The 18,757-nt window shown below is 37.8% G+C and overlaps 1 protein-coding gene across 6 annotated transcripts in view; it reads left to right on the top strand.

The window, feature by feature from the left end:
* The window catches only part of CRACD (capping protein inhibiting regulator of actin dynamics), a 133,016-nt gene that overhangs the window by 50,848 nt on the left and 63,411 nt on the right, over window positions 1-18,757 (top strand). For 5 of the 6 annotated variants that reach the window (XM_071556447.1, XM_071556443.1, XM_071556444.1 and 2 more), the window contains exon 2: window positions 8,587-8,730. The gene's annotated coding sequence lies outside the window, so the exon portion shown is untranslated. Of the gene's footprint in view, window positions 1-8,586; window positions 8,731-18,548; window positions 18,596-18,757 lie in introns of all 6 variants that reach the window. The other variant, XM_071556449.1, reaches the window with a different exon arrangement.

The raw sequence follows: 18,757 nt of genomic DNA, 5'->3' as shown, positions 1-18,757 counted from the left end.
TTTCACAGACCAGTTGTCCTATTAGAACTGGTTGAAAAACTATCTGGAAGAAGCTGGAAAAATACAATGCCTGAGTTGCTTGTATAGCTATTTGGAAAACAAGATTCTACATGTACAGCAAAGGCAGCTTAGGCCACTTGTCATTTGAAATCACTGCATGCAGCTGGCATGGCACTCAGTTGAGTTCTCTTGCAGTGTTAGCAGGATGAAGATGCCAGTGAAATGCTCTCTCTGTAATTTCTCTCTACAAAGAAAAAGAAAATGTAGCATGTCACTGACAGAGCTGCTAGTCCCAAGAATCATCCAGTGAAGCATGGCTAAATTTACTAGAGATAATATCTCTGCTCCTCTGCCAGAGGACAAACATTTTTTTCCCCTCACATATAGCTTGGTCTATGTTTGTTTACCCTCAATGGTGAGATTTGTGTACAACCTCCTTAGAAGGTCTGTAGGCACTATCCTGTCTCATTTACATTCTCTTTAAAGGAGTGTTGTGCTCATGATGCCATTAAGACACCTGTAATTATTGGGAAAATTTGAAGTAACCAAATCTTTTGGGTTTTGGACTGTGAAATGCCTTGTCAAATCCCACGACCTAGAGCTCACAGGACTTGGATCGTGGTGCTTTCAATCTGTGATGACTCCCTACATCATGTAGCAGCAGCTTTATCCCTGTGCAAGAGACATTTTTGTCTGACTTTGTGCCAGCAGCTGCCCTTTGTCCTGCCTTTTGCTGGCATGCTTTGCCTCCTGTTGACTGCCATGCTACCACCATACGAATGGGCCAGAGAGCAAGTTCAGCTGGAGCAGATGCAGTCATAGGCATTGAAAGTTGAGGGAACTGAGCTGAAAAGATTGAGCCCCAAAAGGTGGAGCGCTCCTGCTGCATTGCAGGTGGGGAGAGTTTCTGCCACCGTGTGAGCATGGAAGAGCTGGGTGGTTACTTAAGCAGAGTTTCTGTCTGTATATTTGGTCCCCACCTTCCCTGGGATGTTGCTGCAAGCTACATATTGGATCTTGGTCGTCTCTATTAACAGCTTTGCATCATTTGCCAGCTTAGATACAAGGAGTAATTTTGTGTTCTCAAAGTTAACAAAATGTATTTTACATCAGTTAAATGCTTCAATTCAGGCAAGCCTTGGATGAAACAAAGAGGTTAGATAGGGTTACCCTTCTTAATTATTGAACTGTGACCTTATTTGTCCTCAGAAGCCACTGCTTTTTGCCGCCTGTGACCTGTGGTGGTTGAGATAAAAACACAAAGCCTGTCAAAAGGAATCTGCTATGGCATCAGGATGGATGCTCTTGTGTTTACTGTCCACTGGTGCGTGGCATTGCTGACTCAAAAACTTTCTACCTATGTGGCATGTTGGTTTTATGCTTCTCTAGTTATCCAAGGATGAGGTCACTTGGTTCATTAATGATTTATGTTTATCTAGTGCTTTTCTTCTGAGCGTTTCCAAGGCAGCTGGCAAACTTATTTCTGCATGAGCAAGTACCTGAAACAAACTGTTACTAATTTCTTCATAGACTGAGAAGCTGGTACAAGAAACTCCCTTCTCTATTCTTGCATATACGCTAGGGTTAGGCATCATTAGTCCATGAGCTTGTGATGCCTGTGCACTTTGTGATATGAAATTCCTGAAAATGGAGTTTCTCAGGCTTTTTTGTCTCCTTTTTTCTTTGATGTTTTTTGACAGAGATTTTTTTGGGTTTCTTTAACTTCTATGCTTCTAGAGCAGGATCCTACACTACAATTTTAGAGCCTCATTTAAGTCAGCCTGTAGCACATAATTCAATTTTGATTAAGTAAGGGGTAAGGCAGCTGGTCACATAATATTGCTGATAATTTTTCTAGCTGTGTTTGGAAATACTGTGGTTATATAGTCAGGAATGACACATAACCATAGAACAGTGGTTTTAATTGCACTTCTAGTGGGTAGAGAGTAACTAGAGGTTTTTGCCATCATAAAGTAATCTTGCAGTGGTTGATGACCTGCCTTATCATTCTTTTTCCTGGGTGTGAGAGGTTATACTTGGTGCAATAAACAGAGAAGCAAAAATGTATATCTTGTTAGTGAAATGAAGAAATGGTAATAATTCACATTTTAATCTTTCAGAGTGGATGAGAAGCATTTGTAATTTCTAATGTTTGTGATTCTTAAGAAAGAACATGATACATTGTTTTAAAAGAAAAAAACCCTCTACATCTTCTTAAGGCAGTGTTGCATATAAAGTGTGTAGAAAAGAAACCAAAGCACAGGGAGTGGCTGGATTCCCATTTATTCCTTGGCATTTTACACTTGAATAATGCCAGTGTAAGTATAACTAAACCCTGCCATAACATGTACTTTGATGCACACTTGGGCAAGCTCCCTCTGGCTAGGGCAGGTTGAGGTTAGCCAAGCATGACTGGAGAACTGAATTGGATAGTCTCTCCAATGTCCTTCAACACAGAAAGAACTACAGCTTTAGTTGGGTTTAGTTGCTGTTCAACATAAGTGAAGGTAAAACTCTGGCTGTGTTGCAGTATTGTGGTGCATTAGTGCATTGCAAAAATACACCCATCTTCCTACTGCAATGCCATCAAGCTGCCCTGAGCCCAAGGGAATTTTTCCCTTTTCCATGCCTCAGCAGCAGTAATAGTGTGCAGGTCAAGCACTCATTTACCTGTCTGTATGTCTCCCAGTGTCTTTTGATGAAGCTTTGCTGCTGACCTATGCAAATATAATTAACCTTCACTGCCCTTGGCTGTGCTGGAGGGAAGAGAGGGAGCACAGAGGTGAACAAGGCACACAGCTGCAGGGCAGAGGGTGGTTGGCCCTGCCAAATCTACATTTTTCATATTAAGAGCTGACAGGTTTTTCCAAGTAGAATATTCCTACCTTGTAGTTTGGGAGATCAAAGCTTTCTTCTTACTCAGTCTTTTGCATGCATTTGGATTTTATCTATATAACCTTGACTGGAAAGATGACTTTTTAATGGTATCAGCATGACCCAGGGAAATTACAATGTCAACAGCAATTGTTCTGCATGCCTGTTAATCCAACTTTATCCTGTTTACTCATGTCATTGTTTGGCTTGTGATAAATAGGATTGTACTTTAAAAAATAATGGAAGTTTTCAATTATTTGTTGTCTAATCATGGAATTTACTTTCCTGGTTTGTTCCCTTCCATTTTCACAGAATCAGAGGCTGGCTGATGTTGGGAGGCACCTTTGCAGGCCATCTAGTCAAACTCACCTGCTCAAGCAGAGTCACCTAGACCTTGTCCATTTGGGTCTCCATCCATCTGGGTTCTGAATATCTCCTAAGGATGTAGATTCCACATCCTCTCTAGGCAACCTCTGTCACTGCTTGGTCATTTTCACAGTTGGAAGGTGTTTTTTGATGTTCAGAGGGAACCTCCTGAGTTTCAGTTTCCATCCACTGTCCCTTGTGCTGTCATCAGATATCAGTGGGAAGAGTGTGGCCTTCTTTGCACCCTTCACATCTTTCAACCTTGTTGCATGCCCTTGCATATATTGTTAAGACATACAGTCTTCTGGAATGCTGCTGATAGTCAGTTTGGGTATTTTTCAGAGATTTTTGCATCTCTTTTATCTTCTCAATTTTCTTACTTGGGTATACACCTCAGAAGAGGATTCCTTTCAAGGCACGGCTGAAAATAACAGTGTAAGGAGATCGCAGAGAAGTCTCCACTCCTATCTCTGCTGCTTCCATCTCTCTTGAAAACTGGGAGCTGAACATTTTTACTGCTTGTTTTTCCATTAAGCACCAAGAAGCTGTATGAATTGATACTTTGTGATATCCTACAGGTTCAAGACACAATACGTATCAATTTTAATAGATGTGCTAATTTACCAAAGTTTTTCTTGTCCCAGGATTCGCATGCTCCTTTATGAGATATTATTTATTAAGCATGATTTTTACAATTTCTGTTATTTGCTGTTCTTTTAATTACTGGTTCTGAATGTTTAGTTTCTTACTCATTTATCAAGAAAACATAACAGAATTTAATTTTGGCTGAGGAGTGAGAACACACTTTGCCCACCATGCTTGGGTACTTTTTTCTTGCATATGGAGTAAGAACTTATTTGCTCACTTTATTTGAATGGGTGGATAGAATATGTACACTTATTAATGTGGTGGTAGCCCCTTTTGAAATAAATTCACTCCGATACGCATTTTGGTAAAAAAATGTGTAACTTGCAGAAACCTAGGGAAGGGGAAGCCACATCATATCTGATAGCTTTTTTTTTTCTTAATGAGTCCTGATAATTGCAGTGACAGGATTTGTTCCCCTTGAACAGTCCAAACCTCTGACTTTTGGAAGGAGGTAATGTTAGATAAACTTAATCTGCTATTTTAAGGCTCTCTGTGTGAGTACGTGTGTATACACATGTGGATATTTGGGGATAGTGCTCCCTGTAGGAACTAAAGAGTCAAACTCAAGTTTGGCACCATGATAAAATGTTAATCTGGTCTCATGTGATCTGTGAAGAATATTTTCTTAGCTTTGAGCAGTTGTGGATACAATATGATGCATTGTCAGAGACAATAATCCAAAATAATGGGTACAACACAGAAAAAGCTCAGTATCTGGTAGAGAGAAGGAAAGGTTTTTAAGTGGCCACCAAAGAAGAGCATGAGTGTTCTCTTGGTTTGGGGTTTAATTTAAAACTAAACCTTGGTGTCAAAATATAATATGATTCTCTAGTAAAGCAAGTTGTACTTCTTTCCTAAGACTGACTATGCCAAAAATGTTTAACTGAATAATACTACTTTTCCTACTTCATAGGAGCACCTCTCCTGTGAAGAAAGGCTAAGAGAGTTGGGGCTGTTAAGCCTGGGGAAGAGCAGGCTCCAGGGAGACCTCAGAGCAGCTTTCCAGTATCTAAGGGGGCCTACAAGAAAACTGGAGAGGGACTTTTTGCAAGGGCATGTAGTGACAGGACAAGGGGAAATGGTTTTAAGGTCAAAGAGGGTGGGCTTAGACTGGATATTAGGAAGAAATTCTTCACTGTGAAGGTGATGAAGTACTGAAACAGGTTGCCGCATCCCTGAAGTGTTCAAATCAGGTTGGATGGAGTTCAGAACAACCTGGTCTAGAGGAAGGTGTCCCTGCCTGTGGCAAGGGGGTTGGAACTAGTTGATCTTTAAGGTCCCTTGCAACCCAAACCATTCTGTGATTTTATAATTTATAGCTAACTACTCATTGCAAGCTTTTATCAGTAAGTAGTCTGAAAAAGACGTAGTTTTTGGACTGATATTCTACATATTTTTATCTGTGTGCTAAATGCATTAAATTATAGGTGTTACAAAAATTAATTCGAGGATTACATTTTAAAAATATGCTAACTCTGTTTCTAGTGCATAGAAGTCTACCAGGTTCTAAAGAAATCATTTAAGTTACAGGGGTTTTATCTTTTTGCTCATGAAACAAAACACTGAGTCACACCTTTTAATATTTTAACCACACTTTTTCTTTTTTCAGGAGTTGTTGATGTTGACTTTGTCTGATGATAATTTATTTTTTTCTTTAAATCAGAAGTTTTCTTTGCATGAAAGTATTATGTGAGTAATGTTGTTTATAATACCTGTGATATGCTGAACACAGTATTTCCTTCTGAAGTGTTGAGCAGCTATCCTGAGAAGTTCAAACATGCTTCTAGAAGAACAGGGAGAGAAGATATAGCAGGGTCCTTTAGTGGACAAATATTTGATGGGTTGTCATGCTTAATTTCCTACTAGTCTTGTGTGGCAAAATAACAACCATGTAGACTATGTACAAGAACCGTTGTCTCAAATGCTGAAAATAAACCAGTTGATAAATTTAAAACTTGTCAGTCTAGCATTACAACAGGTATTTTCAGGGATCTGCTTTATAATGGCTTATCTTTGTCCTAATGTTTTGTACTATTATTATGAGGCAAAAGATAGATTGTGAAAAGATAAAATGCAGAATTGTGAATTCTGTGTCCTCCAGCAAAATCACAGGAAACTGAAGCAACTTTTTGTTTCCTGATTTCTATTCTGGTCTGAATTCTTGAGCCAGGCATCATTGCTTCTGTCAGATATTTAGTACTGTGGGTTACAGTAATTTTCCTTAAGAGTATGTAGAGTATGTGTCTGCTTAGTTTTCTAGGCTAGAAATATGTATTTCTGATTTTGTATTGTGTTTTATGGCTATGTTGGAAGGGGACAAAATAGAATAATTTCCTGACATAATCTTTCAAGATCCAAATATTCCATGCTGGCCTATCTGCAGGAATTTCCTTTTCATTGAAATATTTTGCTATCCATGTGTCTCCACATCTTCCCCAAGAAGAAACAGAGTGTTAGTAAATAAAGGAAGACCTAGTTTTTTACTGCCAGGGCATCTCCTTGATGCATCTTGAGCTTAGTTGTTAACACTTGACTGTGCTTTAAGTTTCCTTTTCTTGCACCTTGAACTGTGAAAGTCTGTTACACTGAGGAACTTGAAGTACTTTGAATTCTGATTTTCAGGAATAATAATGGCTCCCATGCTTCAAAACCTTACCCAGAACGAAAATGACTTCACAAAGGCTGGTAGATTTGCTGCATCCCTTGGTATGCAAGGTGACAGACCTGAAGTCTCCCAGTCACAGCAGGCTCTTTATTGCAAGTGTACTGAACTCCTGGTCTCTGCAGTGCCATGGCCATTAGCAAAAGTCATTCAGGTGCAGAAAGGGCAGGGAAAGATGTGAAGTTTACACACTGAGAGATGTTCTCTGCCAGCTTACATTATGATGTCTGCAGGGCAGGGACACTGGGGAGTCTGTGTTAGAGTGTATTTTGGTCATATGGGAAATTTACAGCTGTGAATTAACAGAGCTCTTTGCACTGGCAATTGATTACAATTGATTTTGAGGAAAATTTTTCTTGTGAAAAAGCAAATACATTCCTCCTCTCTTGCTAGAACTACATTGACCTGATATCCTGATGCAAGCCACAACCTTTCCATGCTCAGACCATTGCGCATGCTGTTGTCAGTGCTGTATTTTATGCTCAGAAACAAGAAGGTAGTGCTGAGTCTACATGTGAAAATTAGATTTGAGGTTGATGTGAATATATGAGATTTGTAATTACAGAGTTCCCAGTTAGACACAAGGTGTTTGAGACCATCACATTTTGTCACATGGATTAGGAGTACTTTTTTCCTTCTTTCTTTCTTTCTTTCTTTCTTTCTTTCTTTCTTTCTTTTTTTTTTTTTTTTTTTTTTTTTTGAGAATTGGCCTGACAAGCTCAGAATTTTTTTGTGTTGCTTTTTCCATCTCTCACTCACACCTTCCAGACATCTGGAATGTTATAAGTGGTGCAGAGTCAACTGAGTGCTAATTTCTCTGCTTAAACAGACTGGCCTGTTCAGGTGCCTTTGCTAGGAAAATACAGACCTAGATCATCTGTCCTGGGAGCCTGAGAGTGCCCACCAACATGTAGCCTGTGAACTTCAGCAGAAGCTGAATATGGGGGCTAACAATCCCACTATTTAATGCCTACCAGTTCTGTTTGATTACCAAGAGTCAAACATGCACTTATCCTTGTCTTGTCAGATGGAGCTTGATTTAGCCGATACACTAATGATACTGTTCCAACAAAATACTCTCATTTGTAGCTGCCTGAGTATATAAGGATGAATGAATATAGCAAATACTATTTAATAACTGATACAGTGTGGATATACTATAGTTACTACAAAATTCCTGTCTGATACTTCTAGTTAAATGCAAAATGAAGCACGTCAAGCCCTAAAATAAGTAAAAAACTTTTGAGGAATATTTTCAATTATGCAAGGTCAAAATTCAGAATCACAGTTGGATTTTTTAAGGTAAAACTTAAAACTAGTGAAAGTGAAAGTAAAAGAAAAAATCTGTTAAAAAAGCAGTTGCTTTGTTGAATTTTGCAAGTTGTTTCCTTTGTTTAATTTTTTTCTATCTTGCAGTGTATTCAAAGAGATTCCTATAATTTCAGGGGGTTTGCAGTAGATTTTTTTTATTAAACAAAGGCATTTAATGCTTTTTGCCACGAAAATAGTTTTTAAAACTCGTTTTTGTATACTCTAATAGAAATAAAAGCAAAGATATGATAAGCTCACATTTTAATTTTTAGAAGTGGTTAGTTTTTAATTTTGTGATATTAGAGTCAAATACTACATTTTTATTTCAGCCAAACTATAGTAGTGCCAGTAACATTTTTTCCTTGAGATACAGTTGATTTAGAAATGCAGGATGTGACTGTTTGGGAGGCACAAATAAGAAAGTGTTGCTATTTCACTAGTTAGGAAAGAAAGACCATTTTGCATGGAAGTCTCAGAGGGAATTCCAAAGCTAATGAAAATTTCTCAGGTTGCAATGTCTTTTTCTTTGTTTGTTTCTTTCTTTCTGTCTGTCTGTCTTTCTATCTTTTGTGACTGCAAGCATCTCAAACAATTTTTCAAGAGATGTGGCAGACAGGAATTGCTCAGCTTATAAGCACCCTTCAAAAGAGTGAAAACAAAAAAGCCACTCCTGGGCTAGCCTCGAAAAGTTGAGCTAAAATTCTTTCTTTTCCACTTGCACCTAGGCAGTCTGGGAGGAGAATGTTAACCACTGGTCCCTAGCAGCATATCCTGACTTCTGATCACTTACATTAAAGAAAAACATCCATTTCAGAGAAAGTGCAAGACTGTGTGAAAGTAGAGAAAACCACATCTCATCCTTAAAAAAGGTAAGGAAAGGTTTTTCTGCTAATTCTTTGACACCATAAGTGTTGTCAATTCATTAAGCTGAAGGCAAAAGTGAAAATTTAGATAATAATTGAACACTAAAGTATTTATTTACCCTGCATATTCTAACTTAGAAAAAAAGGATCCTTTTCTTATTAAAGGAATAATGTAATTCATGTGTTCTTAAGCTTAAAACTATTTGCTTTGTAGCTTTTGTGTGTGTTTTGGGAAAAAAAAAATGCTGTGCAAAACAGCAAAGATTATCTTTCGTTTCAAGCACTGAAGTTATTCTTAGCCATGCAAAGATTTATGTAGTCTCCAGTCTACCACACAACTCTCATTTTGTCAAGACATATACACAACATGTTTGTAGAATGCTGCCTCTGGGAGTTAGTGCTAAGTCGTAGTCTACCATTTGTGCTTTTACCAGAACAGATCTGCATCCTTTCTGCCATGTTTTGGATTGACTGGATATTTGTAAAATATTTACAACTCTGCTTCCTTAGATGCTTTAGTTCTAAAAAGTAGTGGAAGAATCTGAAAACAGTTAAAACTATACTGTGCGTATTTCCTCTGAAAGTGGAATGTCAGCAGCAGGGAATTTTTCTGTTCAGAGTTTCTTTTTATTCCTCACACCCCTCCCCCCCCCTTTTTTTTTTCTGGGAAGAGTGTTGGAAATCCAAATCCTAGGTAATCATTTCTTTCTCTAGCTGCCGTTCTGCAATGTGGTTCCAGGGCAAATGTGTTCATCGATGATGTCATCTGCAAGCACCCTACTCTACCCCACATTTCTATAAATCTGGGGTCAGTGTCTATCTAATGTAGAAATGCTGTCTTTGCTTTTGCACAAAGCTATATCATTCTGTTATTTGAAGTTCTTTTTGTGGCTTTAGAGAATCTGTCCTGTCTAATCCGTATAACTCTTTAAATTCACAAAGATTATTGGTTACTTAAAAGTCCTGCCTTACTTGTGACTGGCTTGCTAAAATGTTCATTTGGCTGCTGTGTCGTGTGGCAACAGAACAAATGACCAGCAGGTAACTTTAACAACCCTTCTGAAATGATCAGCTGAAATACCCTCATTTGCAGTTAAGGAGAAAGTGTTCTGTTTTCTTGAGATGGCCATAGTAATTTTGACATTTTTCTGCCATAAATACCTAGTACACCTCAGCTGAAGATCCACAGGTGTTTGTGAAATACCTACTTGTGAGATGGTGTTAATGCATTACAGGTAGGATATGTTATTTCTTCAAAGCGGGAAAATAAGTGTGCCACCACCAATGGAAAATGCTCTGTGAAAGTAGAATGCTTCCTGCCTGCTCTCTAACCTCATATTGCCATGCCATTTGTGTGTAAGGTTTACAGATTATGAACCATCTTCTGTTTCCTTTGAATAGACTCAGGTTTTGCAAGCAATATGGCACTTTTCAAATAGCACATTATATACTTTGCCAAGCAAAATACAATACCCGTTGGCTTAAAATACAAATATTCAAAGAGCAGTCTAGGACAGTGGTCAGGTACAGTATCATCTCCAGGTTAATACAAATTTCATAATAAAATATGCAAATTATACATTTCTGTACAGAATTTGCATATAATATTTTTTCCAAGAGAATTAAAGCCAGGTTGCTTTTCTGACAGTGTACCCAATGTTCTTTCATAACCCACCCACATATCCTGTTAGAATATTCTGCTTTTTTAGAAATATTTTGCACTATGAGTAGTTATTTTGCTTAATCCATAAGATTCTCTTTGTTGTAAATAATTTGTGAATGTAGTGTTAGTCTGGTTTTGAACAGGTTTATTGAAATCTAATATTTAATTTTTTTCTAATACAAAAAAGTTTTTTTTATAGTTTATTCTACCATTTCACATCTTCTGGGTTAAAAAGCTTGTGGTTTCACGATCATATTTATTGGTGACCCTGCCCTGCCCCAGAGAGTTCAGTTTTCCTTTAAGGCACACTTTTTGTTTTCATTCTTAAAAAAGTGGAAGAACAGGAAAGTCTTTGTTCTTTTATGTTCTATTAAAGCCTTTCTTATTGCATTGGTATCATCCAAAGCTGGTTTTCCCCCTTTATTCTGTAATTTCTTGTTCTCCTGATTCTGCTTCTCCTGTTCGTTGTGTTTATCCAATTCACATTTTTTTCTTACAATAACTGATGACTGTGGATATATTTAATTGTGTTTTTTTGAATCACTGAAGAGGAAGTATAAACAGCAAGGATCTTCTGAAATGAGTCACTGTTCAGTTACTAACTATGCATATAATCTATTTCCTATTTTAATGAAGAAGAGGTCCTGCCAAGAAGACAGAGACCTTGGTTTAGTCAACATTATGTTGTAGCATTTGTTCATGATTAATCTTCTAGATTTTTAGACTTCTCTTTCAATGAATTTTAGTGACAATAATAATAATCCTCAATGTGAAAAGTCCCTTGATTTATGAGCCCGCTACATAGTAATGTGAATGAATTGGAAGTCTTATCAAATTTAATATCACAAAACCAGCCAGGAAGTCTTTCACTGTAAATGGGCTCTGACTTCATGCTCTTCTGCAACTCTCCATAGCTTGTTTTTGTGCAGAACAATGTCATGCCCTACTTCTAGCCCAGTACAGCAGTGACCACACACACCAGAGAAAGCTGCTTATTCAGTCCATGATTTATTTACCTGGTGCCTCTGGCTATGCAGAGCTGGGGTAGCAGAGCTCAGTTGCATAGCTCCATCCTTGCGCCATGTGGAAAACTCCTCTAAAAGACTCATCTGTGCTTACCACAGCCACATCTGTCTGCTGTGTGGCCCTCCCCAGTGCCTCGTGTTTGTCACCTCGATGACTGAAGTAGAACAACCAAAATGATGACCTGAGAGTTGCAGCAATCTCAAATTATGTTCTCAGTTCCATGGAAAGTATTTTCTGATATGCAATTAATTAATTGGTTCAGAATATCATTCTGCCTGCAGAACATTGCAGCAGGAGTTAAAAACTAGGGTGGTTACATCCATCTGCTGATTGTCATAGGGCAATAATTACAGTAAAAATGCTAAAGATTTTAGTGATCAGAAAATTACACTGTAAATATCAAACACGTGTTTCATATATCATTTGGAGAATCTCTTGATTGGGAATTGGAGGTTACCAGCTTAGAGTCTAGGCACTTAGTCCTTCTCTTGCTAGGAGTTGTGATATCAGTGCCTAATGTTTACCAAGTGGGCAACCTGTAAGCTTTTGGAAATTGGGAGGTTTGGCTTTTTTTGACTATTACTGGCATGGAAGTGGGAAGGCAGTATGTTGATCTCTTATAATGTGGAAGCTACACCTGATGATTTTGGGATCTTCCAGAGAGCCTGCAGAGTATGAAGCAAAAAGTACAAGCTCCTTCTACAGAAATTTCCTTTGAAAGGTAATACTGTCATACTGAAGAATGGGATTGTAGTTGATGTCTCTCTTTGAAATAATGGTATGACAACTATAAATAAAACAACAGGGCAAAACAAGTTGTCATGTCACATTTCTCATGTTCCTTAAGCCTCCCAAGATATAACAGAAATAGTTACCTTTTGCATCGCTCGGATTCCCCAGGAAGGTGCCCAGTATGCAAAAACTTGTCTTGATAATTTTGCAATAAAGTTTTTTCTGCTTTTACTTCCCTTGGATAAGATGAATAATATGTTTCTGTTAAAATCAGAGCAGCGTTCTTAGTCAGCCTCTAGATGCCTACATGTTTTTGAATCTTTATGCTTAGTACAGAGTAAGAGCTTTAGGAAGAGAAATTTAATAGTGTCTAAGGCAGAGCTAATTTGTGTGAAGTGATTTGATTGCAATAGTATATCTTGGTTCTAATTTAAACTATTTCCTTATTTTAGTTACCAAGTTTTAATTGGAGTTGAAGTTTTTGTTCCTAATTAGCCGGACTAGTACCCAGCAAGATTTCCATGCTCACCAGAAGTATTTTGGAGCTGCTTATATCTCAAAACAGAGTCCAGACTGTGAAACTTGACTGGTTCTTGATTTTTTTTTCACCATGCTCAGAATTTCCTGTGTCAAGTCAATATTTTCACAAGGCTAGGAACCATGTTTGTGAAATTTAGATTAGTTTCTTTTTTGACTTTTATTTTTGTGGTCCTGGTGATGACAGGAGCTTATACAATTGATGCAGGTTTAGTAATTCTGTATGCTCTTTTAATTTCTTCTATGCTGAATTCTGTGAAAATATCAATGAGGGTACTGTAGGCAAAATTATCTGAGGGCAAAAGATGATTTATGCTTCTTCTAGTACTTGTAGAACTGGGTCAATTAAAGCATTTCCTATCCATTTTTTTTTAGGACTGCCTCTCCATTACAGTTTTAAAGTTCAAATTTGAATGTTAAGAGTATTTAGGAATTCAGGTTTGTAGGATTGGAACAGGAAAAATTCACACAAATCCTGATTTGACTTTGCTAAAGCAGTATTTGTGTCTGTAATGTCCTGCCTTGGGCATTTACCAGTGGCTAAATAATCTTAGAAGCCCTATTTCAGGAAAAGAGAATCACATGCTTAATTTTAATATGTTTTAGTTCTTCCTCAAGCTGAAAGGTCACTATACCCCTGGGCTTCAGTGCCTGACTAGGATGGAAGGAAGTAAAGCTCTTCAGGAAATTCTAAAAAGAAAAGGCATCAAACTAGATAGCAGAGCTAATTATGATATGAAATGACATGTTACATTCAGTTATGGTTAAATTCAGTCGACTGACTAACTGCTCTGTATGCAAAGACTTAAAATTCCCTGTGACCTTCCTCCACTACACCTGAATGAATCTCCCAACTTAAATGCAGCTCAGAGACTTAGGCAGATTTTGAAAAGCTTCTTGGAGATCTGTAATATCATGAACTGGCAAATAGGGAGAAGTGTCTTCCAGAAAGGGTCCTTCTTCAGCTCCATCATCTTTATCAATAAATAAAGAGGGGAGCTGAACTCTCCTGTCACTATTGGATACGGTTTCCCACCCCAGGATTCTATTGAGGTGACTAATTTTTGTTGATAAAACTCAGGGTAAAACAATGTCATGTAGTGCTGGCTTTTGCCTTACTTTGTTTCTATATTGCATGTGTATTATCTAAAAGTGAGACTTCTTCCCAAAAATAATGGTTCTGGAGATGAAGCAACAGTACAAAAGATATATAACCCATAGACAAATTTCTCTAGAAAAGCTCTTCAAAGACTTTCAAGATGTTATTTTAATCTGAACTATATGTTTTACAGAAGGACAAATGCTGTAATTTTCAATGACTGTCATCTTTTAAGATCTGTAAGATATAAAGTGCTATTATAATGCTCCTATGTAACATAGGCAATAAAAGTATATTTTATTGAGCCCGTTAATGTAGGTGTTTATTCCTTGGTGAAATTTAGACTATGGAAAACATGCAACTAGATAATATAGTCTGAAGAAAATAATATCCTGTAAAAAGATTTCCTTGTCGTTCTGCAGCATGCAGGAAGTTAATGCAGTGCTTCTACTATAATCCTGTTTAACACTATAAACTGTCTAATAATGTATGGCACTATTTGTTTATTGTGTCACATAGAAATGCTGAAAATATTATTTAAAGTATTTATTAATTATACAGTACTACTATTAATGATCAGAGGAAGGAAAACAGACAGTAAAATGGAAAATATGGCCTGCACAACGTGACTTTCTTATTTCAGGGCTCTGCAATTCTTTGGGGATGTGACTTACTGGTGCTGCTGCATTTTGTTATGAAGCACAGCTATAATTTTCACATATTAAAGACTTCTAATGTAATGTAATTACTGTTGTACATTTACAGTAGTGTATTGCATAGTTCCAGATCAACCTAAAATGTAATACATTTTAGTGCATTAATGATGATTTAAACATAAAGGAAATTTAACCTTCTGTTTGTTTTAAAAATCTCAGTGGTTATGTACATGTGTTGTGCTATACTTCTTGTTTCAGTAACATTTGAAAACAAACAAACAAACATAAACCCCAAACCTGAAAAAAACCCACCCACAAAAACCCCATGGCTGCAGGTGAAAGTGATACTAACCAAAATGTTCACTCCGGGGTACTGGTTACTAATGATTCAGGTACTGTGAAAGGAAACTGGGTTTTTGGTTCTAAATTAAAGAGACAGAAAACATTTTCAGTTTATTTACAGGGGAAAGTACCTTCTTCATAAATCACTGCAAGGAATCTGCTTATGTCTGTCTGCAAAATGCACATCTGACCAGTCTGGTCTTGCAGTTCCTTCTTACTACAGTGTCTTTCTTACATGGTCTGGGATTTGATTGCTTGGGCCAGCAAGATCCAAGTATTTGTATAGGAATTCTAGGTTAGAAGTTTTTGCAGCAGGAATTTATTTAGAATTTTTTTCCTTACTTCCCTTTCTTCCCCGCAGCTTCCCCTCCCCCCCCCCCCACCCCCCTTATTTCAAGCTGTAGAAATGTTCAGGTTAATTCTAGTCTTTGTAAATAAGACAGTCCTAGAAACTGTCTCTGAGAAGCAATACAGTATTCAGTTTATCTTGTCTTCCCTCTTTACAGACTGTTAATGTCATTATATTTTCCTCATACTCTGGCAACATTTTGTCTTAGAAAACACTCAGAGACTCCTAAACAACCCTACTCCTTTCATTCTTCTACAACCTCACAGCAAAAATCAAAGTTTAGTACTGAAAGACGAAACTATCTTTAAGGATTCAAAATATAATCTTTTCTATTCCCAAACTTACAGGGTTTCCTCTGTTGAAGTATAAAAAGAAAGCTACAATAAGGAAATCTCCAGTGATAGGAACATAGGAAGGAATCATGGAAAACAAGATCATAAAGAACAAAATTCTTTTAGATTCCAGTTCAGGAAGTTGCTTGAAGATAAATTAAACTAAGTCCTTCCATTGGGGTTTTGGTGTCTTAGTTGCAGACATCATGAGTGAAAACAATGCCATCTATATATTTTGCTTCTGTTGAAGTAATTAAAGCACCATTCCAACTGAATTGTCCCAACAACTTTAGAATTAACAAACCAGAAAATACATTTTAAAAGATTGTCACATGCAAATAAAAGGCAGTCCTCCTCAGCTATAGCTGAGTAACTCATAATTCATATTAAGTACATAAAGGAAATTTGATGTCTATATGAAGTTGTAAATGGAAAAGCCTACAATTTTGTCCAGTGAGGGTAAGAATATGTATGAGTGAAAGGATACTGAACTTCTTAATTCTAAAAAGCATAGAACATTTCCTAGGAAGACTTAAATGCCTCTTAATCTGCAAAGAATCCTTGGACCTATGTTAAGCACTAGTTACAGAAGCAGAAGTTAATAGTGTTTACTTTGGCTTTAAAGATTTTTAATGTGTATCAATGAACTAAAAGCTAGAGGAGCAAGGTAATCCAAGATCATTCCAACTGTGATACTTATCATATTAGTGCAATAGAACAGACCCAGGCTATTCACCTTTCTTATGAGTGCTTGACTGTTGGCAGCAGCAGGAATGTATAAACAGTAGAAATTGGGGAGAGACTTTTTGTTTGTATTAAAATATGGTGAAATGGGAATGGTGATTTTTAAATGCCTGCACTAAATGCCAGTTTAGTTTTTGTGAAGCCTGGAAGAACTGTGCAATGGTAGCTCTTTAAAATAGTGCTGAAAGTTGTCCCCATAAAGTCATACAGGTTGATGACCTGGTGATTTTCTGCTAATTTTTGACCTTGACTTCAGAAATCCCCAAATCCACAAGACAGTGATTTTCATCTTTATTTAGGATCCATATGTAGCTAATCTTGTTTCAATTCCCTCTGCCTACTTATTTTCCTCCCCCCTCTTTTCCTTCTGTTATCCCTTCATTCTTCATCAGTTTGCCTTAAAGGCCCAGGGTGGATGAGTCAGTGCTTCCAATCTGTATTTGCTTAGATACCAACTCCCTTTTAGGGATAGCAATATCATGCTTCAGCTCAGTAGGCTGTCATGCTTTTTGAACATTTTGACATCTAGAACTTTCTTTTATTAGATATTGACTGCTGCAATCCTCTCTGTTTGGAAAAAGGCATGGTCTCTGGGTTTGGTCTAGACAAACCCAAACAACAAACAAACCACAAACAACCCAGCTCTTGGCTGCACAGTTATCATGAATCTGATGAAGAGTCAGACTGGTTTAATCATTTTCCTTTCTTGTCCACTTGTCAGTTGTTCATTCATCTTTAGTCACTGAATATCTGTCTGCTTGCCTTTCTGCCGCCCACCAGTCCTCACTTCCACCCCACTCCCAGGGAACCCCGGACACTGGCACTGCCAGACCTTGTGGCTCTGAATTTTGGCTTGTTTGACTTGACAGTTTAGAGGGAAGCTAGTACCGTGTCTCTCCCTTGCTAAGTAAAGAACAAACTTCAGGTATCTGGAATAAGAAAGGCTGAAAAGCCAAAATACTTGGTGAGAAGGAGATCTTTCGTGCTTCCACCACAGCAGCACTTAAGTGCTCAAGCAGGCACAAGATGCTTCTGAAGCTCATGAATGTCACAGTTGCTAGATGCTCTGAAGTTACAACTACATGCCCCAGATTAGGGTCTCTCACTTAGGGGAGGTGAGAAACGAGGGAACATTTTTCACATTCCTTAATTCTGTCTTCATCTATAAAGCCAGGGAAAGCTGGAAGCGGGACACATGGTGGTATTGTTCTGTGTTAATTTTTTTTCCAATTAGCCAAAGTATTGAAAATGCTTCTGTCTCTTTAAAATGGTGTGGTATTTTGTGCTGTGACTACTACTGAACGTGAAGTTATTTGAGTGAACAGAATAACTTCATGTGTGTTGAGGTGTGAGGTGACCTCATTATTCCTAAATCTGATCCTGTTTTTTAGCACTTCTTATTCAGCTCTGCTCTTTCAGCTGCTCAAGTGGTTTTATTTCTGTTCTGGTTGTGTAACAGACTTTTTTTTACAATGACAGAATCATAGCAACATAAGTTGGTTAGTTGAGCCAACCTGGCAGAAATTTAGTTGCTCATAGATAAGACAATAATAGAGCAAGATTAAACAAGGTTTGTGGCTTAATAGGTTAAGAAGGAATACTTGCCTTATTTTACTTTGATGCAAGGATGTTGATTAATGCAAGAGATGCTTCATTCCAACCAAGACTTTTGGTAAAGACATTTAAAAAACTATAATTTTGCCTTTTCTTGCACAAAGTCAACACTTCAGAGAGGTTTTGTGTTGAAAACTCTGGCAAATTGGCCTTCCCTGTCTACCTTCAGAAGAGCATGTCATGGGGAGCACCAGTGCCTGCTCCAGGGCAGAGGTGCACATCCCCAGGGAGGTGCTGCTCCCTCCAGCCCTTTCTGGTTTTGCTGTCACTGAGGACTGTGCTGTTGGGACTGTTTATGTGAAAATGGAACACCTGTCCAGTCACTAAGAAAAGAAAAAATGTGTTCTCAAAGTTCACTCAGTGGGCTTCAGGCAGCCTTGCTGGTCATACCAAGTAGAATTGGTTTGAAGAAGCAGCTTAGAGGTGGATGACTCCATATCCCATTGCAAATGCGACATATTGACAATATTTCTTATGCTAACTTGGAAGTTTTTCCATTTAGACCTCCAGCGTTTAAGGGGCACATGGGAGACAAGATTGCAACTCTGTTGCTTGAGAGCTCTCTCTCCCTCCTGAGTTATTCCTGTTGGACATGCTTGTCTAAATAACGGATTCCATCCCTTGTATCATTAACCACCCATCAGAAACTTCAGGCTCCAGTCATTAATTTCCTGCTGCTCTGTCTTGATTTCTTGTACTAACTTCAATATTCTCTGCTGACTGCATGTAGCTTTGGAGCACTTGAGTGAGTTGGAGATCTGTGGGTTTTTTAATAAGGTAAGTTTTCTGACCAAGTGTATTTCCTAAGTTAAAGGTCTAGTGCCTATGCCGAATTTATGCTTGCATTAATAACTTCTGTATCTATAATTACATATGACAAGTGCTTAGCAGTCCCACTGCCTCCATTTCCTGTTGCATCGAAAATAGGTCAAGATGAAA

This window comes from Pithys albifrons, chromosome 5 (assembly GCF_047495875.1).
Source record: "Pithys albifrons albifrons isolate INPA30051 chromosome 5, PitAlb_v1, whole genome shotgun sequence".
Classification (NCBI taxonomy): domain Eukaryota; kingdom Metazoa; phylum Chordata; class Aves; order Passeriformes; family Thamnophilidae; genus Pithys; species Pithys albifrons.
This window is presented reverse-complemented; position numbering and strand designations above follow the sequence as displayed.